The sequence below is a fragment of the Schistocerca cancellata genome, chromosome 3 (genome assembly GCF_023864275.1).
Source record: "Schistocerca cancellata isolate TAMUIC-IGC-003103 chromosome 3, iqSchCanc2.1, whole genome shotgun sequence".
Lineage (NCBI taxonomy): Eukaryota > Metazoa > Arthropoda > Insecta > Orthoptera > Acrididae > Schistocerca > Schistocerca cancellata.
In genome coordinates, this window is record NC_064628.1 from 822,256,668 (window position 1) to 822,282,470 (window position 25,803).

A 25,803-nucleotide genomic window follows, 5' to 3' on the forward strand; every position below is an offset into this window, starting at 1 on the left:
ACTCACTTCATTCATGTATCATGTATTTCAAATTGAGCAAAGAGGCTATGCTGAATACCTTCCGCACACCCACGAATTGAGTTTGATAGATATTCTTGACAGATTAGACTTATTCTGTAGACCCAGCAACTGTTCAGCAATTTTACGTGAAGGCTGAATGACAATATATGCTGAAAAATAGTGATGGTTATTAGTTTTAACACTGCGTGCACGCATGGCGCAACAGACCTCTGCTCTTTATCTTAAATTATTCATCTTACCCCTCTACAACCGTGGACTGAAACACTGGATATTCGTAAAACAAACAACAGTCGTAGTTCACTCTAAGAGCATGCGATGCCGGCAATTTATTGATGCAGATTTTGATTTCATCATCGATGTCATATTTGTTAATCAGTAAATACAGCAACAATTAACATTACATTTCATACAGCTTTCTGTACATTGTTGTTGTAGTCTTCAGTCCAAAGACTGGTTTGACATATCTCTCTATGTTGCTCTTTCTGTGAGAACCTTCATCTCCGAATAACTATTGTGACATAAGTCCTCCTGAATCTGCTTACTGTATTGATTTCTTTATCTCACTCTACGGTTTTTACCACCCCCCCCCCCCTGCACTTCCTCCAATAGTAAGTTGGTGATCCCTTGAAGTTTCAGATTGTGTCCTATCAACCGGTCCATTATTTTGGTCAGGTTGTGCCACAAACTACTTGTCTCTCTCATTCTATTCAGTACCTCCTTAGTAGTTGCGTGATCTACCCATCTAATCTTCAACATTCTTCCTTAGCACCACATTTCGAAAGCTACCATTCTCTTTTTATCTAAACTGTTTATCGTCCGAAATCACTTACGTACATGGCTACACAGCAAACAAATACTTTCGAAAAAGTCTTCCTACACTTAAATCTATATTCGATATTAACAAATTTCTCTTCTTCAGAAAAGCTTTTCTTGCAATTGTCACCCGACATTTTATGTCCTTTCTACTTCGGCCATCTTCAGTTATTTTGCTACCCAAATAGCAAAACTCACCTACTTCTATAAGTGTCTCGTTTTCTAACATAATTCCCTTAGCGTCGCATGATGTACTTCGACTACATTCCATTATTCTTGTTGTGCTTCTGTTTATGTTCCTCTTGTATCCCCTTTTCAAGACAATGTCCTTTGCGTTCAACTGCTCTTCTAAGTCCTTTGCTGTCTTTGACAGAACTAAACGTCATCGGCAAACCTCAAAGTTTTTATTTCTTTTCGCTGAACTTTGATTCCTACTTCATATTTTTCTTTCGTTTCCTTCATTACATGTTCAATTTACAGATTGAATAGCATCACGGATGGGCTGCAACCCTGCCTCATTCCCTTCTCAACCACTGCTACCCTTTCATGCCCTTCGACTCTTATTACCGTCTGGTTTCTGCACAAGTTGTAAACAGCCTTTCGCTCCCTGTATTTTACCTCTGCTGCCTTCAGAATTTCAAGGGGGGTATTCCACTCAACACTGTGAAAAGCTTCCTCTACGTCTACAAATGCTAGGTTTTCTTTTCCTCAAGTTATCCCTAAGATAAGTTGTAGGGTCAGTATTACCTCGCGTGTTCCTTTATTTCTCAGAAATCTACCAGTTTTTCCATTCTGCTGTAAAGAATTCGTGTTAGCATTTTGAAACCGTGACTTATTAAACTGTATTAAACTGGTAGTTTGGTAATTTTCACACCTGTCAGCAACTGCTTTGTTTGGAATTGGAATTATTACATTCTTTTATAAGTCTGAGGGTATTTCACCTTCCTGATACACCTTGCATACCAGATGGAAGAGTTCAGTCGTGGCTGCCTCTCCCAAGGCCACCAGTAGCTCTTACGGAATATCCTTCACTACCGGGGCCTTGTTGTTCAGAGCTCTGTCAAGTTCTTCCAGCAGTATCATATCTCTCATCTCATCTTCACCTACGTCCACTTCCCTTTCTGTAATATTGCCTTCAAGTTTATCTACCTTGTACAGACTCTCTACATACTCCTTCCACATTTCAGCTTTCCCTTCTTTGTTTGGGACTGGTTTCCCATCTGAGCTGTTGATTTTCATGCAGCTGCTTCTCTTTCCCCAAAGGTCTTTTTAATTTTCCTGTACCTGGTATCTATCTTTCCCCTAATGAAATATATTTCTAAATCCATACATTTGTCCTCTTGCCATTGCTCCTTAGCCATTTTGCATTTCCTGTCAATTTGATTTTTAAGCGTATGTATTCCCTTTCGCGTGCTTATTTGCTGCGTTTTTAAATTTTCTCCTTTCATCAAGTAAACTGAACATCTCGTGTGTTATCCAAGGATTCCTAGTAGACCTTGTCTTTTTACTTATTTGATCCTCTCCAGTCTTCACTGTTTCATCTCTTAGAGCTACCATTCGTCTTCTGCTGTATTCCTTGCCCCTGTTCTAGTTAACCATTGCCTAATGCTCCCTCAAACTTTGCCCGCATCTCGTGGTCGTGCGGTCGCGTTCTCGCTTCCCACGCCCGGGTTCCCGGGTTCGATTCCCGGCGGGGTCAGGGATTTTCTCTGCCTCGTGATGGCTGGGTGTTGTGTGATGTCCTTAGGTTAGTTAGGTTTAAGTAGTTCTAAGTTCTAGGGGACTGATGACCATAGCTGTTAAGTCCCATAGTGCTCAGAGCCATTTGAACCCTCAAACTTTCAGGAACCTCTGGATCAGTCAGTTTCTCCTTAGTTTCCTACTTTACAATTTTAATCTTCAGCCCGTAACCAGTCTTTCAGATGAGACACTTCAGTATAGCTTTTATATTTTTGGATAGCTAGCACCAATTAGGTGATTCTAATGGAGTTTCATGAAGATCTCGAAGGCAATCTTTCAAATAATAAAAGAGCTGTAATGAGGAAGTCTGTTTCTTCAAAATGGTTCAAATGGCTCTGAGCACTATGGGACTTAACATCTGAGGTCATCAGTCCCCTAGAACTTAGAACTACTTAAACCTAACTAACCTAAGGACATCACACACATACATGCCCGAGGCAGGATTCGAACCTGCGACCGTAGCGGTCACGCGGTTCCAGGCTGAAGCGCCTATAACCGCACGGCCACACCGGCCGGCGAAGTCTGTTTCTCCTCCAGTTTCTAAACTATTCTTTTCTTGTGCTAATTTATAATGTTCGCTCCATAAATAAAATTTACTATAATACACGCAGTATATGTATTTTGGCAAATATAAGGGACAACTTTTACCTTACAGGAATATTGTAAATTCCTAGTATTTCACACAACGTAAAGAAGAGCATAAAATCAATTGACCTCACTCCAAAGAAGAAATTCTCTACATTGTTTTAAAGAGTTTCTCCGGTAGTCCTGGATTTGGTTTCTTGTTAGACAGCATATCTGGAACGTTGCAATAGTGGATGTATATAAACATTTTTTATTTCAGGGTGACGTCTTTTGGAAGGCACACTATATGCATATTGACCCCAATTGGAGCGTTCCTTGAGTTATCTACAATCTGGACTTGGTTTCTGGAAATCTGCTCTTGTAGTTATCGGATGCTCTCGTTTTTATCAATACTTCTGCGACTACTTTTATAGAGTAAAGCTCACGTTTCTCGTTACCGATTACGGGGACACACGCAGTTGTGAAGATACTGAACTCTTGTTAGGGAAGAGCTGGATTCAGATATCTATGCAGCGTCTCTCAATGAGTCAGTCATTTTATTTGCGTTAGGTTCCATAGTCGCTAAGAATTTATTGAAGGTCAAAGCCAAGATCGAACGTCTATAAACGTCAGTTAAAGTCAAAACTGTGCTATCCACTACAGGCTTCTTTCGGCCTTGGAGCCGCTGTAACTTGGTACTACCCTATACTTACGTGTAAACATTTCAGCAGTTACCACGACTTAATGTAGACCTACCGCGCATGTTGACCAACAAAAAAAAATATCACTCGTACATTATTCTTGATGTACGTGCAGAGCCGGTCTGACCCCCAAGCCACACAAGCGGCCGCTTTGTACAGAATGTACCACAATTAGCAATAAAAACTGTGACGAGTAAAAGTATAAGATAGTAGAAGCAAAAACGTTGTAGTAAACGCGGGTCCACAAACTAGCTGTTTGTGAGATAATGGCGAATGTGTTACGAACCGTCACTGACTTGAGTATGAAATATTGTCCTAGTTGGTACAAACGTGTTTTGAAATGTAAAATTTCCGATTACGTCCCTATGCAATTGAGCTCAAATTTCATTCGAGGCCTACTTAACAAGAAATACAATACTGCTTTAGCTCCTTATACGTCACAACTTGTTGTACACTAGCACATGTGGAAGGAGGAGTTCCACGTGGCCTTTTTACATTTGGAGGCAATATTTTAGTCGGGTCTGCAGCGGGTTACGAATTCTTTCAAACACTCCTGAGCGAACTCGTAAATCTTGACAAGAGTGCACGACTTTCTGCTCCAGTTCTTCAAACAAGTCGTCGGTAGTGCTGTACACTTCGTGATGACCACAACAGAAAAAAAATCAGGAAACCGCGGTGAGGTTTTCTTGAAGGCCAAGGCACAGGCTGTGCTCGACGTACCCATCTTGGACCATGTTGCCGCGTTAGATGTCTACTAATAGCAGCATAATCTGCCCGTGATTCAACACGAATGTACCACAAGTTTTATAGCTAGCGTATTTTACTGAGGCTAGAAAAACAATATTGGCCAAGCTCGAGTAGGACTCCTGCACTGAAGGTTCCATACAAACATAATTATGTACATATATAGTACATCCATCCTGGGAATCGACTCTCACCTATCTTTGGTTGTTATCGATATCGATACAGGCAAAGATATTGGTCCCGGGAATTCCAAGACCGTATCAAAATCTCTACAGTAGTTTCTCAGACTAGAAAGAACTCACAAATAAGAAAAAAAAGCGGGCTGGGGACTTCAGTTTATATGTGTAGAGAGAGAAGATTTTTATTTCCTTACTAAAACATAAACATAACTCACATTTTACATTTGCATGCTGTAACATTCGTCTATTAAGCTTTTGACTGATGCTGATGATGAATGCAATGTATGTACCAGTGGGAAAATACATTTTTTATGTGATATAATTACAATTTAATAAATTTCAGATTTTTTCTGCATTTGTACTGCGAGGCCTTGCTTCTTGCAGAATTTCATGATTCTGGGTCAACGGGAAGTGCCCTATAGGTTTTGATGTGCGAGTTCGCGAGTATCAAAAGTGACATTTGACCGAATTTTTGATTGCACTGATTTACACGCTTAAACTTTTTACACCTCCAAGGAACTATAGACTTTAATATGTGACATAAATCTGAACTTGATATGCCAACTTGTTCCAGAGAAAATGGGGTCTTGGAGAACGCACAGACACCATACGGATAAAAAAGTCAAAAAATATTTTTTCGTGTGAGATGATGACAAATTAGCTATTTTCGGATTTTTTCATTTACTGATAATGTGAATACTGGCTCCTCGAAAAATTTCATTATTCTAAGTAAACGGGAATCACCCTGTGGGTTTTGATGAGTGAGTTTTCGATTATCAAAATACAGTTTGTAAGAGGTATGCGCTGTCTGCGATATGAGAATCGCTGACCAGAGAGCAGTGTTGACTGCAGTACGAACTGTGTAACTGTAGCAGTTAGTTGTTGCTAGTCGCTTGTGTGAGGTGGCCTGCGCTTGTCTGCAGTCTGCTCTGGTCAGGAATCTGGAGATGGAGTAATTTTGTATAAGGTAAAGAAGCAGCGTCGCGCATATCTAGTAATGTATTTGAACTGTCATCCAAATGTTTTTAAAAATGTCCTAATAATAATTTTTGCAATATTAAGTAATTTTTTAATGCACCCACAAAATTCTTTTCTCATTTAATGTAAGCACGAAACAGAAAAATTCCTAAGCCTCATAATAAAAAAATAAATTCAGTAACCTGGTAAAATTTGGACGACAGCAGTGCTGCGTCGTGGCCCTGTAAGATCATTCTGAATAAAAAAGCAAAAATTCTTACCTCAATAAAAACGACGAATATATCTGCTCTTACTTAACATTTTTCGGGCACAGCTCCGTACAATGCTGGCTTATACGTTTGTGATTTGTGAAAGGAACCAACTGATTTTTTTAAAATTGAAATGAATGCTTTTGAAAAATTACTTTATATTGCAAAAATTATTATTAGGACATTTTTAAAAACATTTGGATGACAGTTCAAATACATTACTAGATATGCGCGACGCTGCTTCTTTACCTTATACAAAATTACTCCATCTCCAGATTCCTGACCAGAGCAGACTGCAGACAAGTGCAGACCACCTCACACAAGCGACTAGCAACAACTCACTGCTACAGTTACACAGTTCGTACTGCGGTCAACACTGCTCTCTGGTCAGCGATTCTCACATCGCAGACAGCGCATAGCTCTTACAAGTTATGAGCCAAAACATTATGACCACATGCTTAATAGCTTGTCTGTCCGTCTTTGGAACGAAATACGCCACTGATTCTCGTATTATGGATCCGACAGTTTGTTGGTAGGTTTATGGAGGTATGTGGTATTATAACGGGCAGCTGATTTGCGTACGCGGTGATGGCGCCCGATAGCGACCCAGAGGGGTTCAATAAGGTTTACATCAGGTGAATTTGGTCGCCGAGATATCAACATGAGTTCACCATAATGCTCCGCAAACCACTTTAGCACGGTTCTGGCTCCGAGACATGGACAATTATATTGCTGAAAGAAACATCGCCGACGGGGAAGACATCAAACATGAAGGGATACAGGTGGTTTGCAGCTGTCAGCGTGTCTTCGATTACTACCACAGTTCCCAGGAAAGAGCAGGAGAGAATCCCCCATAGCACAATACTTTTCCCACCAACTTGCGTCAGTGTCTCGTTGCACATTTAGAGCCGACGGTCACCTCAATGCCGGCGTTTGTGGAGGCGACCAGCGACCTAGTGTAGAAAAAATGGCTTTCAAATGGCTCTGAGCACTATGGGACCCAACTGCTGTGGTCATAAGTCCCCTATAACTTAGAACTACTTAAACCTAACTAACCTAAGGACAGCACACAACACCCAGCCATCACGAGGCAGAGAAAATCCCTGACCCCGCCGGGAATCGAACCCGGGAACCCGGGCGTGAGCAAAAATGTGATTCATCCAAAGAGCCGACACGTTTGCATTGATCGACGGTCGAAATCCGATGCTCCCGTGTCCATTGTAGTCGTAATTGACGATGTCGTTGGGTGAACAGGTACGAGTGCTCTGCTGCGGAGTTCCATGTTCGACAACGTAGGATGAACTGTGTGCTCCCAAGCACTGTGGGTGCGCCGGTATTGTGCTCTTTCGGCAGAGATGCCGCAGATCACCCTCTACCCTACTTCACAGAGCAGACAAGCCTCCGTCCTGTGAAGAGTCGTGGACGTCTAACGATATAACCCCTAGTGGTAGCTTCACTGTCCTTCTATGTCTTTCCGTAGATACTCACGACAGTAGCACGCGGATATTCGACCAGCTTCGCCATTTTTGAGACGCTAGTTCAAAGGATGTGCGTAATAATAATCTGCCCTTTGTCAAAGTCGCTTATCTCAATGGATTTTCCCATTTGCAGCCCATATCTTCGATAGTGTGATGCCCCATCCTGTGTCTGCTCCGCTTACATACTTTTTCTACCGCGTCACTTGCCCACAACGATACCATGTGGCATCCAACGCCACAGTGGAGAGTGGTGAAAATGTTTTAGCAAACCAGTGTATGTGACATAAATGACAGTATTTTTTGATTGAAACTTGCTATTTTTACGCCGCCAAGGGACCATGTGGCATAAAGCTGAACTTTATACGTCCACCCGTTCCTAAGAAAAAGAGTTCTTAGCATCGGACAGACAGACAGACGATCAACAAAGCTATACTACAAGGGTTTCGTTTTTATAGATTGAGAGATGAAACACTGATAACAGTCCTAGTTCATTTTGTTTTCACTGAAAACTTTTAATTCTCTCAGGAATTACCTTAAATGGCAATGAATTCCCTCCTATTTTAATATTTAGCGTCGGAATAAGATTTATATTATAAATGAATGTGTATGCCATACTACTTCCTCTGTTTTAAACATTTCCACGATAGCTAGAGCGCTATTTCTGAAGTTTTACCAAGAGCACGAGAAGAGGTAACTGAAGTCTGAAGGGAGCGAGGGACGCTATTTGATACGTCGTTTACGTGGAAAAGCCGGTCCTGCATACATGCACGATTTTGGAAACTTCCAACATGCGGAAATAAACGGACCAATGGATCTATATGCTAATATGCTATACGATGTGCGAGTGGCTTAAAAGCCGAAACAGGATTTTAGAGGATATTGTTAAATTTTTGATTTTGGGAGAAAGAAACCATAGTTTCAACTTTCGAAAGATTACTGAATGAGGTTGTCCACAGTATATTAAAATCATCTTTGGCCAATGCAGGGACAGTTAATAAAGCCGCCATCCCTACCCTCTCCTCATCATCACATTCTCTTCCAAACTGAGATTGTGCTCTGCTTCGTATGACTCAGCCAACGGCCTTGCCGCAGTGGTAACAGCGGTTTCCGTCAGATCACCGAAGTTAAGCGCCGTCGGACTGGGCTAGCACTTCGATGGGTGACCAACCGGTCTGCCGAGCGCTGTTGGCAGGCGGGGTGCATTCAGCCCTTGTGAGGCAAACTGAGGAGCTACTTGATTGAGAAGTAGCGGCTCCGGTTTCGTAAACTGACATATGGCTGAGAGAGCGGTGTGCTGAGCACATACCCCTCCATATCCGCATCGAGTGACACCTGTGGCGTGAGGATGACATGGCGGCCGGTCGGTACCGTTGGGCCTTTCAAGGCCTGTTCGGACGGAGTTCGTATGATTCGGTTCGATGATAAACGCTTACCATTGTTAATTTTTTAACGGCTTTGCCCCACGAAAATGCACTGACACAGTGATGATTCTGAGGCGAGACTCGAAGACGCGACGTCCACTTTCTGCTATAGCAACGCCACCTAGACACCGCCAGGGCTTTTTTCGTTTAACACGAGTTATAAAATTCCCAGAGCGTGGCACGTTTGTCTCATCCAGTAGCCACGTCGCGTATGAGTGTGTGGTGGCAGTGCGGCAGGCGGAAGGTGCAGAGTCCGCCCTATCTGCGGTAGTGACGCGGCGGGTTGTCAACACGACACTCTGTCGCTGACCGCCAGCTTTTGATGTTCAGCGCAGCGGCGGCAGCTTGAGCTCCTTTTCATGCGACGACAAACTACTGTATAGGAGCTTCTTACAAAGCGGACATTCATAGTCACCTTCAGAAACTTGTTGTGATTAATAAACGCGCTGGCTGCAAAGCATTTCTGTTCACATGACAATTTAATTAAGTTTCGGGCACGACAGTTACGGATACGCTTGTTTGTAAGGAGTCAACTGGAGTACACTGCTAATAATTTAAAAGATATTGGTGTAGACTGGCAATATACAGAATTAATACAGGAAACATACATAAAGCAAAACGTGACGGAGTAGGGAATGAGGACATGGCAGAAACGGGCACTGGACACTGAGCAAGGATGCGCACTGACTCCGAAACTGTCCAGCATATATGGGAAAGAACTGATAGGTGAAGGCATAGAGAACGCAAGAGGCATAGGAATTGGAGGAGAAAGGTTAAGGACTATAAAATAGACGGGTGAACAAGCAATGTAGGCAAATCAGGAATTACAACAGATGTTGAAGAGTATTGAACGAAGGCACTAGGCAAATGGAATGAAGATAATTACGGGAAAGGTAGAAGTGATGAGAATAAGTAATAAAGAAGCACCAGCTGACGTATACTTAGACGGAAAAAATAGACCAAGTAAAATTTTTTTTGTTCCTGGGATGTTTAATGACATGGAACGGACGGTGTACAGAGGAAGTAAGAAGGAGAATCTCTGCAGGAAAGAGAGCATTTGAAAATATGAAGCAGTTACTAACAACTAGAAGTATTCTAGTGGATGTTTAATGACGTGGAACGAACGCAGTACTGAGGAAGTAAGGAGGAGAATATATGCAGGAAAGAGAGTGTTTGAAAATATGAAGCAGTTACTAACAGCTAGAAGGATTCCCGTGGAGTAGAGGCTAAATGTTATGTCTTGAAATACACGACATTGAAACACTGACAGTGAAACAGATATTTAGAAAGTTTCGAAATGTGGCTTTGGAGAAGAATGCTTAAGATGACGTGGACTGGCAGACTTAAGAATGAAGAAGTAATGAAGAAAATAGTGGAAGAAAGACGATTATTGGAAGTGATCAGAAAGAGGAAAAAAAAATTTCGCTGGGACATAAACTGCGTAGGACCAGTTTTCAACAAAACGTGGAAGGAATGGAAGGAAGAGGTAGAAAGAGAATTTGAATGGTGGATGACGCTGGAAACCAACGAACAAAGAGATAGATGAAGGAAGATGGTCAGAACAGGACACAATTGAAACCTGTCAACAGGCGGATACAGTAAAGAAGAAGAGGGAGGAAGGGGATTCAGGTCCTTGTAGGAGATGGGGCAAAACTCTGTGGGAGACCACTGGCTACAGGAAATACGATGGGAAGTAGAAAATGAAAAATTATCTCCACTGTTGACGTTTCCCTACTTTATGCTCTGAATCAGAAAAATGGCTGCATGAACCTAAGTTTTGTGTACATTTTCAGGAACATACCATCCGTCTTTCTTCAGTTTGAGGATATATTGCTTATTTCGACACAAAACAAATTGGACTGCTCGAATTACTAAATAATTATTTTTCGGGTCGTATCACCGCAAGAATTTTCTTCGAACTCTCGCTTTGACAAGTTTCACCTTTCTCCATCAACTCAGTGGCTGCGGACGAGCCGTTTATTACATGCGTTTACTAACACTACGCCGGAAAACATGTATATGAGACGCAAAAGAAAAGAGAGTGATGCTGTCAGTCTGTATAACGTTACTTACTTACTATGAAGAATTTACCATCATAGTTGATCCTATTTGAGTCCACACATATCTGCATTCGTTCCTTCCAGGAACGCTGCTCAGGATATCCGCCAATTTTTCTTCGCCGGAACCCAAGAACACATCTATAGTAAAATATTCGTCCACTGTCACTAAGTTGGCTAGAAAAAGTAGTCTCCAACTAATACGCCACGAGAAATAGCTCCTTAGTTACGTCAGAAACCGGCACTCATATTCACGAGACCTTAAATAATTTTCTTTTATTTGCTGTCTTTAAATTTCTCAGGCTGACCGAATTAATGTCTTACCGTTATGAAAACGTCTCCTAAAAAATATAAACAAATTTACTTGAAAATGAGTTATATACAAGTACCGTTCATGTTGACATTTTCTATCATATATGAAGTGACAGTAGACAGGATCTGCCGAAATCTGATTTCTTTACGCTTTATATTTAATGAAATTGTACCGAAGCCTTTTTAACAACACTGGATTCACATAAACGTAGCTGAGGTCACTGCCGTATGCCATAATCAGAACGTTTCTCGTTAGGATCCTGATACTGGAGGAAATGTAAATCATTGTTATTTGGCCAGCAACGACAAGAGTCATTAAAATGTGTTAATAGCGTCGTGAGTGCAATTCGTAACCTTTACACACTGTTTCATGTAGCTGAGATATGAAGACGCTGTTGACAATGATCTGTTTTGTCGGACGGGGACTTTAAATTTGGCGCACTCCGTGGCGCATTTCGAGAGAAGTAGCCTATGTGTCGGTACAGAACCTCATCTGACACGTGGTCATATTTTCACAATGTGACCTACTAAATGCATACGCTTGAGACGATACATTCCATCTACAAAGAAAGATGCTAACAAATTGTGAGAAAGTACCTCGTATTCTTGCAGCCAGCAACACCGTAAGACTGACTTTTACTCTTCGGAATTTGATGTGTGTGTGTGTGTGTGTGTGTGTGTGTGTGTGTGTGTGTGTGTGTGTGTCTATGTTTGTTTACGGGTGCTCAACGGTGACTTTAGCAGCAACCTTATACATTTTAAAAGAAACGAAAGTGGATAATATGGCTAAAATTGTTGTTACACAGTGAGGAGAAAACCGACAAAAAGACTCCCATGCACTCACCCCCATCCCCCTTGTGATTACCCACAAAATCATTGTATCACACACGTCTCCTTCGAATTTGGAATAGTAGGCCTAATAGTGCAAGCTGACCAAATGAAAGAGTGACTACTTCCTGTTTCGTAGTACCGCCAACAGTGGGCCTATCACATGCCCTCATTCCATTAGGCATTGTGCAGAGATTTGAAATTTAATGCAGCACTTTGGAAATGAAAAAAGTATGGTCCTCGTACATCATATCGCTCCTAATATTAGACATTTATGGCTCTGAGCACTATGGGACTTAACATCTGAGGTCATCAGTCCCGTAGAACTTACAACTACTTAAACCTAACTAACCTAAGGACATCACACACATCCATGCCCGAGGCAGGATTCGAACCGGCGACCGTAGCGGTCACGCGGTTCCAGACTGAAGCGTCTAGAAACCCTCGGCCACTCCGGCCGGCCATTATTCATTTATCACTGGAATCACCAAGTCTAGAGTAACACTACCAGCCCTTACTCGAATTTTGGTAGATTCTGTCGCAGTCAGTAATGTACTCGTCCTTTTTCTTTTAAGCGCCCTGATAGCAATGCTTGCAATAATCCGTTTTGTGGACGAACAGCTGTAGCTTGAACAGTCCAACGGAATATAAGAAGTAGAAAAATAAAAGAATAGTGTAGTTAGAAGAAAAGCCTGTTGCAACATCAAATAATTTTGTTTTGCACAGCGACTGGAACTGCTCTGCAAGCGTCCGCTACCGTAATGGACTGGCGCGTTGGCTGGCCGCTGTCCACCCCTGCGTGAAGGAGAGAGACGCAGCGACTTCCCAGCCGCAGGGCTGACGGCACCGTTAAATTTTCGCCACGTCCTGTGAGCTAAATTAATAATCGGCGAACTCTAATGGCACCGCATTAACGACTACTTTTGAACAATAAATGACGCGTGCTTTCTGGAAGTGTATTGCGTAATTACAAGCTCCGGGAATCGTCGTAAATAACGCCAGTTGATTATAGCCGCGGAAGGACAGTGCCAAGGATGTCCACCGGCAGCTGGTCTAACCGCGTCGCGAGGTGGAGGCTATAGAGAAAGGCTGCAGGGCGCATCTCTCGCGCTAACAGCATCTAAAGGCGGCGATGTTCGATGGCTTACGGATATCTGAGGGAATATCCCTACCCCAGGTTTCTTAAAGAATCGAACTCCCATATATAAAACGACATATCTTCTGAATAAGACTAACAGAAAAAGAATCGCAGGACCAAAAAGTAATTAACGTAGAGTAATGGAATTTCGAGAATACATTTATATAGATAACATATTTAAGTGATTAACATTGCAGTTCACAGATTAATGTAAGCGCGATATAAGCCTCTGCAAATGTCAAATGCCGGTTGCTTGATAACCGGTGTAACTCCTAGAATGTTGAATGCAAGGGTGCATACATTGTGTCGGACAGGTGCCGAGTGTCAATTTGTGAGATGGAGTTCCATGCCTGTTGCACTTGGTCGGTCAATACAGGGACGGTTAATACTGTTGTGGATGACGCTGGAGCTGTCGCCCAATTATGTCTCATTTGTGCTCTATTGGAGACAGAACTGGTGATCGAGCAGGTCAGGGCAACGTGTTGACACTCTGTAAAACGTGTTGGGTTACAACAGCGGTTTGTGGGCGATCGTTATCCTGTTGGAAAACACAGGAATACTGTTCAAGATTGGGTTGACAACATCCGACTGACGTACATATTCGCAGTCTCTGTGTGTGGGATAATCATAGGAGTGCTCCAGTTGTCATACCAAGTCCCACCCCAGACCATAACTCTATGTATAGATCCAAAGTACCTTGTAGCAGACTGTTCGGTTGCCGGTTCACGACCGCTACAGCGTGTATTTAAAGCAAACCTGATTTGCATCCTCAAAATGGTGCTACTAGCGCCACTCTTATGTGACAGGCGTGAAATTTGAATAGACGTCATCTTTCAAATGTAGAAACACGTCTAGCAACTTTCGCTTATGTCGCACAACTCCTCCTTGATGTTGTAACTTCCTTTTTCCGTCACAGTATTTGGTGTACGATCATATAATTTCGCAGGTACATTCGGTGGTATATGTGAATGCTGTCCGCAAAATGTGTTATGAATAGAGTTTGCAGTAAAGAAACAATAAATTAAAGCGACATGCCTGACGCTGTAGTTTCACAGCATCATCAGCGAAAATGTGGTAAGGAGCAAACTTTTTTCCTTTCGAGATTGAAGATATGAAACTACGTATAAGCTTCGTTGTACTTCGCTAACTGCTCTGATTCTCAAATACTGGATGAATATAGTCTGGGTAATTTGCACGCCGTGAATTACGCTCTCCCAAGGAATACACACAGCTCCTAGCTGTAATACGTAACTTATTGTGTTAAACATTTAACATAAGATTATAGCTCTTAAGGAGCTCTTTTGAGTACATTATGACAGCATTTTAAATTTTGAAATTCGATCGCTAACTGTATGAAATATTGAAAATCAAATTATTGTTGCCCCTAGAAGCCGTTAGATAGGCAACCTGTAATTGGCACTTCGCTCTGGCAGAAAATTAGCGTTTTTTCCTCGTTTGCGCCACCTGCGGACCTTGGTGCTAGTGTTTCTCCTGTGTTGTTCTCTGCCACTTGTGGTGTTCATAGTGAACTTCAGTGGCTGTCGGTATCTTGAGATTGTCTGCTATCCTAGTATTTCTTCAGGTTCCTCTTGATTTGGTGTTCTTGCGTTTCCCGCACCATTCCCTGCTCTCACTGTCGCTAACTTCTGTAAAGGATGGTAGGATGGTTCTAATTTCAATACCTGAATGATAGTCATCCTTGTTGGTTGTTATACCTTGCCCAACACCGAGCACAGCCCTTCTTCCATATTCCTTCTCTGCTGTCATCACTCCCCGCCCCTTTTATAGTGAGTTCACGACTCGATACACCTGGTTGTCAAATCCGCATTACATAGCAGTGTGTGGACACCATTGATTACACATTGTATTATGTGCGCAATGCGGACCATATGCTTGAAAATTGTTGCAGTGCCGAAACTATACAACTTTGCGAAAGACAAGGTAAAATTATATTACATTGAGGTGACAGCTATATGCATATATACAGATTGCGGTAATATTGATTACACGAGTTATAAAAGAACAGTGCATTGACAAAGCTCTCACTTGTACTCAGATGATTCACATGAAAAGATTTCTGACGCGATTATGGCTGAACGATGGGAATTAACAAACGTTGAACGCGAAATGGGAACCAGAAGCATGGGACATTCCATTTCTTACGGGAATCGGCAACGCGCCGCGAGTAATGAGTAAAATGGGCGGGGGCCCTACGAATGTAGTGCGGGACAAGACGTTGAGAATGTGGGTTTCGCGGGAGGCGTGCCAGAGATAAATCCCTGCAGTCGCGCTGTCCTCTGTGTCCTCGGTGGCTCAGATGGATAGAGCGTCTGACATGTAAGCAGGAGATCCCGGGTTCGAGTCCCGATCGGGGCACACATTTTCATCTGTCCCCCTTGACGTATGTCAACGCCTGTAAGCAGCTAAGGGTGTTCATTTCATTGTAATTACATTCCATTTCGGAAATCGTTAGGGAATTTAGTATTCCGAGGTACACAGTGTCAAGAGCGTGCCGAGATTACCAAAATTCGGGCATTACCTCTTATCATGGGCAATGCAGTGTCCGACGGCGTTCACTTAACGACCGAAAGCAGCGCCGTTTGTGTATAGCTGTCAGTGTTAACAATCAATACTGCGTGAAATAACTGTAGAAATCAATGTGGAACGTATCTGTTAGGACAGTGCGGAGAAATGTGGCGTTAATGGGCCATGGTAGTGGAGACCAACGATAGTAGCTTTGTAACAGAACGAGTGTGTGTGTGTGTGTGTGTGTGTGCGTGTGTGTGATTTGAGGTTTTCGGGCGCTAAACAGCATGGTCATCAGCGCCCAAACGCATAGATACAGGAACACATGCGGTGAAGGGACGAAGACGGACAGCGAACAAGGAGAACGTTTAAAAGACTGATGCAGTTCCAAATCCTCACATACAGAGGCAAAACAAGTGGAGAAGAAACGCACTAAAAAAGGAAAGGGAACACAAGGAAAAGAGAACATAAATCGAAGTCACCTGCAGCGCCTCTCCTGGTCTCGTGACCATGTCGGTTGGACATTAGACGACTGATAAATCTTGTCCTGGTCAGATGAGTCCCGATTTCAGTTGGTAAGAGCTGATGGTAGGGTTCGAACGTGACGCAGACCCCCACGAAGCCACTGACGCTGTACGAGCTGGTGGTGACTCCATAATGGTGTGGGCTGTTTTTCCATGGAATGGGCTGGGTCCTCTGTTATGTTTGGCTACTTTGAGACCATCTGCAGTCATTCACGGACATAAAATTCCCAAACAACGAAGGAATTTTCATGGGTGTCAACGCACCATGTCACTAGGCTTGTTTGCGACTTATTTCAAAGCTCCTGAAGAATTTGATGGAATGATCAGGCCACCCAAATCATCCGACATGAATTCCATCGAACGTTAATAGGACGCAATCGAGAAGTCCGTCCGTGTACAAAATCCTGCATCGGCAACGCTCTCGCATTTAGGGGTGGTTATAGAGGCAGTGTGGCTCAATATTCCAGCAGGGGCTCGCAGCGACTTGTTGAGTTTATATCACGTCGAGTTTCTGCACTATACCGGGCAATAGGAGATCGACACGATATTAGGAGGTAATTTTGACACTCCAGTGTATAATTAAAATCATGGCAACTAACACGGTAGACTATTGTCATTAAACAACGAGGCTGTGGCAACTGTTGACGAGTGCTTTGTATTTTCCTGCATTGTAGCCACCTGGTTGAGGACGTAGCTCACGTTTTGTGTAGCCCTTAGGTTCTCGTCGACAGAGAACGTGGCGAGGGCGCCTGATTAATATATTATTAGAGCTGAGGCGGCCCGGCGCGCCTTGAGCCAATCAGATAGGCACTTCCTGTTCGCTGCTGGATACGAATCAACCCTAACTCGGCTCCGATTACCGAAAGCGGCTCCCCTCCTGCCTCTCCAGCGGGCGGTCGCTACCTGCGTAATAGAATTCACCGTACCATTATTAGGGCGATCGGAATAATTCAATTTCTGCGTTTTTCGATGGGCGCCGTGGGCTCGGTAATTTATGTAGTTTATTACGCGCCTCGGCAGCCAGCGGTCCACCCGCCACAGCTGCGGTGTGGTCGCCGCAATTAGCATGCCCAGTCGCCTTCTGGTCTCCGCGGAGGGAAAGGAGAGGTAATGCTCGGGAATTTTCTTCGACGGGTAACGTTTTTGCTGTGCAGTGGTCAGGTATCTTGCCATAAAATGGAGTCATTACTTTTGCACTCGTTCCGTTGAGAGGTATTGCACAGGTCCACACTCGAGCACCTGTACGTATTTAATCATCGAGGATAAGACAGGTGGTCGGTCGTAGCCTTGATTGAGGACCCAACCAGAGTTTTGCCCGAATTAATAACAGAAAACTGAATTCAGAATGTTATATAAATTGAAGATGTAGACGGGAGAAAGGGAAAGGAAAGGGAATGAACTATTGATGTCATCTGTATCGGGACTTTATACATAATCAGCGGCGACGAGTGCAAATGTGGGTCCGATCGGGGTTTTGACTTGGGATCTCGTGCTTATTTTTTTCATGTTTTTAAATTTGTGCCAGATCGGGTTTAGGAGACGGGTCTCCTGCTTCTTTAAAAAAAAAAATTCTTAGAAATGGGCAGGGTTCGAACCCCAGGCCATTGGGTCTGCAGTCTGACACTGGGCCTCTTTTTTTTTTAAAAAAATTTGACTTTTCCCCCCTCCATTTCCTGATTATATAGAAACCTATGAAAAAAGGTGTATATTTGCCTCCGTCACTTTTACCGCAAAAACAAAAATATGTGCACCACTTCAGGTCCTGGCGCCAACAGTTCTATCTATACTAAGAAAGAGGAAAGGAAAGTAGTGTAACCGACGTACGTAACAGAGAGAAACTTTTTCCCCTCTGACCTGTGGAGTGAAGAACACGAAAGCCGACCTTCGCAGTGGAGAAACCAATGCACGTCTTCTCGAAATAAAGAGGAATACCGTTGGCGATCGTAGTCTAACTTAGTAGGCAGTTGCGTTAACCATTGCGCATCCGGACACTGTTTTATCGAAGCTGTGCGAACTATCTCCGCACGCCGCTCAGCCGACACATATTCCCACCTAGCGCCACCTATCCGCTGTCTTCGTCCATATCCTCCATTCTCGCTACTTTGAGATTTCCGGATTCATGTAATTCAGGATAGTCGGACAGAGCAGATTCCATCTTTCCAAGTACGAGGTCAGTGTCTTAACAAATGCACTGCCTGATTCGGTTGGTACATATTGTACAATGTTCTTTGACTGACACATTGCTTCAGAGACCTAATATTAGAGAATATAGTTTTGATCTTCATCGTTGCACACATTATGGACACCCGCTGGTGACTCCTAGGCCATGAACATACTGCTATGCCCCTTTCACTAACTCCAGTCTGTCCGGAAAACTGACTCCATGTCCGTAAACATGAGAATTAAGTCCCATTCACCTCTTCATAGCCTCTCCTCAGTCCACCAGCAAAACTGAGTGAGCGTGCGGCCGTCGTGATGAGTGAGATGTTCATTTCAGGAGAATTACCAGACCTTACTGTCATGCACTATAGATCTTGACACATGATTTTCTTGTAAAGGCATTACATTGTGATGACATATTGCAATGTGTGCGTGTTGTATGAGGTGCAATCAAATGCAAACCAAACATCCGCCACTACGGAACCATGGACTGGTTTCATTAAAAAATAAGCACCACACCCGTTCAAATTCAGAGAACATTGTACGTGTGTGTTTGCATAGGAAAGTCGAGGGTAATAAAGCTCAACTGCGTTAACCTATAGCTTGTAGGCATCGACGCAGATGCAGATACCGGTAGGAGAGGGAATAGCCCCGGCCGGAGCGAGTGGAGGTTGTGAAGTCAGCTGTCGTTCCCACCCAGTCACGCGGCCCACCCCAAGACGAATTGTCCGCAGCGGGGGGCACGCCCAACTCCATCGCCGTTACCCAGTGTGCCGGCATCCGTTCTAGATCGACAGTTCCCCCACAGCAGCAGCTGCCACAGCCCAAGAATGGTCTTTCCCACGAGGTCCGAAACTTCAGGAAGAATGCGAGAGTTAAGAAAAGAGAAATGCTACTGCTCCTATTACTATTGAACTCCTTCCATGTGGCGTGCTGTTGTCCGACTGTTTTACGAGCATCAACTTCGTCAAAATCGGGTCCAAATGTTGCACTATTACCCCTCTAATTTCGATTCTGATGAGTTGCCGCACCTATCGTAACATATCCCACCAACACTACACCTATCTCTATATCCTCTCCATACTCAGTTTTAATATACTATCTCTTCCTTCCGCACTTCTTACCATCCTAACCCACTCCCTATGCTCCCACATCACTGCAGCCTCTTCCCTTACCATCCTCTCCCACTCTTCTCTTCACATAATCATGGCTTGGCCTCCATTTTAATTACACCTATAACATACGCGATGTTTCCATACCTCCCAGTTCCCCACGTTGGACCCATTCCCATATACCAACACATCTGCTCCATCGCTGCAGCACACCTTACACCATCAGTACTATTCAGCCTCTCCTTCCCAAATTATCCCCTCCCAGTGCAGGTCCTTCCTAGTTTTAATGCAGTGAAGTATTTCTTCATCATCAGTATGAAATAACCATTTACATAATTTTAAATACCACGCAAATATTTTATCACTTTATTTATTTTCTTATTACCTTTAACGTTAAACTTACGCACTATGGATACTGTAGAACCCAATGAGAGTATAAAATGAAATATAACTGCAGATCGTTGCGACCAGTCACTAATGAAACATACCTTTCCTTCCATGAACTAGTTTATGAGATTTTTAAGGCTCATCGTCATATGAGGCATGCAGAAATCTACGTTTCATGTTCGTAGGATGCCACTATTATTTTGTAAACACTGTTGACACTCAGTGTTCACGTAAATCATATTAACAAATTGTGAGTAACAGTGTTTAACTCTGTGGCTGATACGCAATGACTACGGAAATTGTCATGTGGGTGTTAGCTCCAATATCGCCCATACTACCACAATAAGTAAATAAATTTGTGACAAAAGTTGTTGTATAACTAAAATACGAGGCGATACATTAGTTTCCTACCTTCTTGCGACAGTGAAGCAACCTCCAGTGTCCAGTATCACACTGCAAACATGAGTACGTAAGCTTTTTACATTCTCATTGGAAAATGAGCCTGAAAAAGCTCAAAAACTATTTCAAGTAAATAAACAAGTATTTCAAAAGTGACTGCCGCAGCTATGTGTATTCACATTCTAATTACTTTAAACGCTTGTGTCTTAAAGCAGATTTCATATAGCTACCAGTCCGCCTTTGCCTGTGAGGAGTGAAAGATCAAAAGAACAACAAAGAAAAAAAAAAGTGTCCTTACGCTGTGACAATTTCCATCATAACCGATCAACTCTGTGATAGTTTACGAGCAGTTTATCATTGGTGTGCGTTCATCCCGAAAATATCTCGTACCACATACGATATAAAAAAGGTGCAAGTGTTGAAAATCTGTGTTCTTTTAAAAATTTGTGTTCTTATCAAGCAGGTTAAAAATTAGAATGCCTTTGAGTGCACACCAGTCAGAATTCGTTCCTTTTCTTTATTCACAACATTTCTGTACGTCATTTTCCTAAGGCTGCCCAGGGCCTTCATTGTTTTCGTCTCGCCGGCTCAGACCGAGAGCACATCTATTAAGTTCAGTGCAGCTAAACCAGCACTTTCTACAAAGACACATACTGAAGTCTCCACTTCGATTACAAATACAGTAAGACTGAAGCACATGTTTTTACCTATTTTTCTCAGTGTGACTGTTACTTATTAACGCCTACTGCTTGACAACTAATAGTGAGTTGATGAAACTTGTCAGAGGGGAAAGGCACAGTCGTAGGTTGAAGGATGGTTGCACGTTAGTATGCTGGTACAAATAGCTCTTCAGGTAGCTACAAAAGGTTGCGCTCTTAATCGTCGATTGATCCTAGAATTTTCTCCGAAACATGAATCATCTTTTACCTTTGGCGATGTGTTGTGTACATAAGAAAATCATTTTGACATTAGTCTAGAAATCAACGGTAAATTGCATAATCGAGCGCGTAAGTCAAAATGGCTCTGAGGACTATGAGACTTAACATCTGTGGTCATCAGTCCGCTAGAACTTTGAACTACTTAAACCTAACTAACCTAAGGACATCACACACATCCATGTCCGAGGCAGAATTCGAACCTGCGACCGTAGCAGTCACGCGGTTCCAGACTGAAGCGCCCAGAACCGCACGGCCACACCGGCCGGCGCGCGTAAGTCGCTCGGAGAAAGTCTCAGACCTGCCACCTCGAGTAGGATCAGGCATAGTAAAACAATGAGATGCTCCAACAAAATTTTAGGTTCATTTATTACGTAACTTGTAGATCTACCGCTTCTTTTTTACAGTTCAACAGGCGCACGAGCCATGGGCTCTGACGCGTTTCCGACTGACGCAGAGTGGGACAGCTCGCTTGGAAACCTGGAAAAGAAATGGATATAAAACCCAACAAAACTGTGTTGTTTATAAATTCATTGGGTCGCTGATTATGTATCTGATGCCGGAGTTACACAAAATTCCAAATGGTGGATCCAATTCGGCGGATCAGATGTTTAGGAGATTTGATTAAAACCTCAGATACAAAGTATTGTGAGGTCGCTGATAACGAATCAGAAATCAAAATTGCCGTATTTAGATGTTTTATTCGATATTTTTCCTTTTTCAAAAGGAACCATGGTAACGTTCGTTGCTTTCAGAAGGGTGGCTGTCGGGTTGTCCACTGAGATGGTTCGAAAATCAGGTCTTGTACTTCAGGTAGCATCTGTTTATCTTCTTCAGTTGTCATTTTCTGGGCACCTGAGGTGAAGGGATCCCAAGATGCAGAAAGTCGATTTTCAAATGGTTCAAATGGCTCTGAGCACTATGGGTCTTAACATCTGAGGTCATCAGTCCCCTAGAACTTAGAACTACTTAAACCTAACTAACCTAAGGACATCACACACGTCCATGCCCGAGGCAGGATTCGAACCTGCGACCGTAGCAGTCGCGCGGTTCCGGACTGACGTGCCTAGAACCGCTCGGCCGAAGTCGATTTTCTCGTGGGGCTATTTGTTTGTAAAATGTTCTTCAGATAACCGACCAGTCACCAACAGAGCATTTTTGATTATAATATAGGCTATCCTCTTATCAGAAGTATGTGGACTGATGTCAGCATTGGGCATTATTGTAGAATATTTTAAGTCCGGCTTGCACCCAGATTTCGAGAAGTATACATTTTTCTCAGACATCTTGAATAATATGTTTTATTTCTAGAATTCTCTGTACAAAATTTAAGTAGTTCTGTAGCATTTCGCGAAATAAACAGATTTACTCGGTGTAATTTTAATCTTGCGAAAAAATTGTCTGCGAGTTTGTGAAACAAACTTATGATCACAGTTCTAAGTAGCTCCACAAGAATTATATACGAAACCCAAATGACGTTTTTCTTTTTCAGGTAATATTTTGTGAGGCAATGCCAATAATCAAGGACCATTTCCACGATGTTGCGCTATCGCATGGTAGGAAAATGACCGACCACTAAAAACGTGCAAATACGTGCATGCAATTGTACATTTGAACTGTTAACTATACTATTAAGGTAGTAGAAGAGTGCTGTCACCTGATTTATGTCATTTCATTGTAGCCATTTTTGTTACTGTTTTTGGTAGAAAAAAAATAGCGCAATGGCCAAGGTAACTGGCTGCGAATTAAAAAACCCCGGTTCGAATCTAAAAAAAAAGAGCGGTTTTAGGCGCTTCAGTCTGGAACCGCGCGACCGCTACGGTCGCAGGTTCGAATCGTGCCTCGGGCATGGTTGTGTGTGATATTCTTAGGTTACTTAGGTTTAAGTAGTTCTAAGTTCTAGGGGACTGATGACCTCCGAAGTTGAGTCCTATAGTGCTTAGGGCCATTTGAACCATTTTTTGAGACTGGAGTGACACCGCAGCAGTGGGAAAGTATATACCAGTGGAATCTACGCAAGATTTTAGAAGACTAAATTGAGAAAACACACTTTTTTTAACATTCTGATCAGATTTTGAAGCGAGTTTGCCCAGTGTGCGACAGGGTGGCAGGTGCCATTAATCGGTTGTGTCGCCAGGTATTGGCGCGATCGAGTAATTAAGGCGAGCACCGCGATGCCGACTGACGCTGCTGCCACCACGCGGCCACCGCCGCAGTCACGGCCTGAAGCCGCAGCCGCCACTGCCCGGCCGTCCTTTTGTTTTTGCCCCGTGTTTGCGGCGTTAGTGAAGACGCGCGCCGCCTTGTTATTACCGCTAATTACCCCCTCATTACAAAAAAAGGAGGCGAGCCACCCTCCCCTTTCCGTTACCCCCACGGGTGCGAGGGCCTGGAGGCGGACGTCTGGTATTAAAGGATGACGGCTCGCCGTGTCTTCCATCTGCGCCGCGCCCGGGGAACGGAATATGGGTGAAAGTTTCCCTCGCGGCAGTCGACGATGATGTACTCGGGACTGGCAGAATAACGGAAACGACGAAACTGGGAAGACAGCTGCAGCAAATTCTGCACATTTGTACACTGATACCACACTTCTCACAAGTAGCTTGCAGTAAATGCTTCTGAAGAATAATTCGTAACTTGTCGTTCTTTCTTTCCCAAATGGATTTCCTCAGTTTTCTGTAGCTAAGCCAGCGCTTCTTCCACAGTCACCCATGGAAGTGTCCACTTCGATTACGGATAAAATAAGACTGAAGCAAAAGTTTTTTCCTCTTTTTTTCGTTTACTTGTTCTCAATATGACTGTTACTTAGTAACGCTCATATTTACAAAATTTCAGTCAATGTTACATTTTCGTGTTACTCAGCTGCTGTAGAGGAGCACTGATAACGAAAAAGTAAGAAGTACAGCCAAGAAAGACGTGATCAATATTTTGCCTAAGGAGCTTGCTCGCCTAAAAGGTATATTAAGAGAACATGGGTTTTCATTTAGGCGGATTGATAAGATACTATCAGTGAAAATCAAAAGTTATCCAGAAGAAACAGAAGGCAGTACTTGATGAAAATACATCATGATCACGTTTAGGTTACACCGATCCAATGTTTGATTTATAAAGTTTGTACCGGACTATGATTCTAAATATTTTCACTGCTCTCGAAGATGGTCAGTTTGGTTCAAATGGCTCTAAGCACTATGGGACTTAACATCTGAGGTCATCAGTCCCCTGGACTTAGTACTACTTAAACCTAAGTAAGCTAAGGACATCACACTCATCCATGCCCGAGACAGGGTTCGAACCTGCAACCGTAACAGCAGCGCGGCTCCGGACTGAAGCGCCTAGAACCGCTCGGCCACAGCTGCCGGCATGGTCAGATTGTTGCTGGGGATTCCACGACTAAATCCGACGTCTCATCCAAGATCCGCTACTACAATGGTTTTTAATTAATTGCTATATTTGCTCAGTTATGAGAAAAGAAACCTAGGAAAATAGGGAGGATGTTCGAAAAAACTGTGATTCAAATCCCTCAGTTTTCCCAGAACCAAAGTACTTTATAGACAACTACATGATCCTGATTTTTTATTTTGCAATATTTGCCTCCAGCAGAGAATTTTTCTCACCTACTTGGTCCAGATGACGCACATTGCATTTGCTAGCTATCGACTTATCCTTATCACAGTAAACAACACGACAATTCCGTTCTGCATCCCGGAAATCACAAACCAAAACCTTTCTTCCAAATGATCTCGACGCCTTTGTTAATCCAATTAGACTACAAGTTGGTGAGCGGGATTATTTAATTTTTTTGGACGATCACAGTCTTCACAACGTAGCATAAATTAACCCTTTCCCTGAGTCTCTAGAAATGGTGTTAACCAAATGATTTCTTTGTAACCTTGACACTCTTATATACTCGTTATATTGTGCCACGTGTTCTCCTTGTCGTCTAGACCACATCATTCTTACTATAAAAGAATGAAAAAAAAATATTTCCGATACACATAGATGCTCAGGCAACACGTCCATCGATAACAATCAACAGAATCTTGTCGGTAGTCCATGTTAATTAGCAGTATATTTTTCGTTAATTTTTGTGTAGAATAAATACGATTTATGAAGTTCGGGCTAGAGTCTACTGGTCTCTGTTATATAAGGCCCATACGCAGAGGAAAATAAAACTAGCTTGCAAAACAAATTTTATGTCCTATGCATCTTCTTTCTCATTAGCAGGACATGCTCTTTCAGCCGCTTAAGCTCATCAGAAATAGTTTAAAAGTTCTTCATCACGTTTGTAGACGTCTGCACTGTCCATGAAGTGCTGCTTACTATTAATTTTGAGCAAAATCTAAAGTTTTAATTTTTATTTACACTTTGCAAAGCGCGCTACTTTCAGGTTATTGTTGACTGTAGCAATTTTTCGGCGTCTACTATTGTTTGATAAAATGAAAGTGTCAGCTGTCAGATCGTGACTTCCGAAGCAGCAAGAGAAACTGATCTTGCTACAGTTATTTTCTTCTTTGTCTAGATGGAAGGAAGTAGATGGA

At 42.8% G+C, this 25,803-nt stretch overlaps 1 protein-coding gene and 1 pseudogene across 1 annotated transcript in view; both read left to right on the forward strand.

Moving 5' to 3' along the window:
* Window positions 1-25,803, forward strand: part of LOC126176590 (homeobox protein Hox-A4-like) — a 470,110-nt gene that overhangs the window by 390,924 nt on the left and 53,383 nt on the right.
* Window positions 8,540-8,657, forward strand: LOC126177854 (5S ribosomal RNA; annotated as a pseudogene).